The sequence below is a fragment of the Sinocyclocheilus grahami genome, unplaced genomic scaffold (assembly GCF_001515645.1).
Source record: "Sinocyclocheilus grahami isolate Dianchi unplaced genomic scaffold, SAMN03320097.WGS_v1.1 scaffold1882.1, whole genome shotgun sequence".
NCBI lineage: Eukaryota > Metazoa > Chordata > Actinopteri > Cypriniformes > Cyprinidae > Sinocyclocheilus > Sinocyclocheilus grahami.
Window position 1 is genome coordinate 41,711 of NW_015507061.1, and position 1,310 is coordinate 43,020.

Sequence of the window (1,310 nt, forward strand, 5' to 3'; positions counted from 1 at the left end):
ACTGAATTAATTGACACAATGTAAGAATTTAATGTGAAAGGTAATGCATCCATTTAATAAGAATAAAAAATGTTGCATTGAAAAAACAACAACTATAGATTGTTTGTATATGCTGTCAACTGTAGTTCTTAGAAATTGACAAAAATCAGTATCAGCAGGTACAAAAAAACAAACAAAAAAAAAACAGAAATTGGAATCGGCCAAACCAATTGCAATCAGTGCATCTCAAATTGTAAGTCATTTAATTACTAATTATTGTACTCTCTCATGTTCAGTACCATTACCCTGCACCCTGAACTGATATCTAGCAAAAAGCATTATAAACAGCGGACCATTAGACCAATAATGAATGTTTATAAGATGACATACGATACAAAAAAAAAATCAGCTTAAACTGTTTTTACAGGACAGTGAAGTTGTCAGGTCAGCCAGGCACTTGTTGTCTTTGCTGACTTCAGGCAGTGCAGCTGGACCCAGTCAGGATAATTCCAGTTTTTTTGTGTATTTTTATTTATTATTGTGGTAAAGATAGTTAGTAAGGATATTGTGGTAAAGGAATTCCCTGTTATGTATATGTATTTGTGCATACATAGTTTTATTAAATTACTTTCATTAAATTAATTTAATGATTCAGCCTCCATAGGCAGCACACTGGTCAGCAGAGGGCCACCATCCAAACTGAGATGACCAGGTTTTGCAACTACATTATTTTTATTTAATATTGGCATAAAGAAACATTACATTATTTGATGGTAATTATTTTGGTTTGTAATTGAAATTTTTTGGCAACAGATAATTTCCTGGGTTTTTCAGCAAAGGACAGGGTAAAAGGCGAATGCTGTCAGTGCTCCCTAGCAAACCCGCAAAAATATTGCCTGTTAACTTTTATCTGCTTCCTCACCAATATGAGCGAACACCTATGGAGAGTGAGCAACTGGTACATATGCAAGCTGGGTTGGGGCGAAAGACAATGCAAATGGATGAAAATGCAACTTATGATGAAGTAAGTATGCATGATGTTTCTCTTGCATCTTTTAAAATTCTCTTTTGCTAATGGAACAGAGCTTAATTCATTAGTAACTCTGTATAGCGGGAACATGGGTGCTGAGGTGCTCTTTAGCACATTACTGTAATGAAACACTATAAGCTGTTTGTACCAGTGTTGCACTTGTAACTGTCGGGCATTTAATTTTTACTCAGTGTTATTTACATTGTAAGGTATGTGCCCAACTGAAGGATCTGTTCCCAAAATTTCAGGAAGTAAAGGGGGGTTGGCTTGTCTATAAATCTTCAGGTAATCATCAGGAACA

At 35.1% G+C, this 1,310-nt stretch overlaps 1 long non-coding RNA gene across 1 annotated transcript in view; it reads left to right on the top strand.

The window, feature by feature from the left end:
* Nucleotides 1–828: 828 nt before the first annotated feature.
* The window catches only part of LOC107573169 (uncharacterized), a 767-nt gene continuing 285 nt past the window's right edge, over nucleotides 829–1,310 (top strand). Inside the window, exons 1-2 of the long non-coding RNA XR_001607457.1 lie at nucleotides 829–1,003; nucleotides 1,219–1,294. This is a non-coding gene — a long non-coding RNA (uncharacterized lncRNA). The remainder of the gene's footprint in view (nucleotides 1,004–1,218; nucleotides 1,295–1,310) is intronic.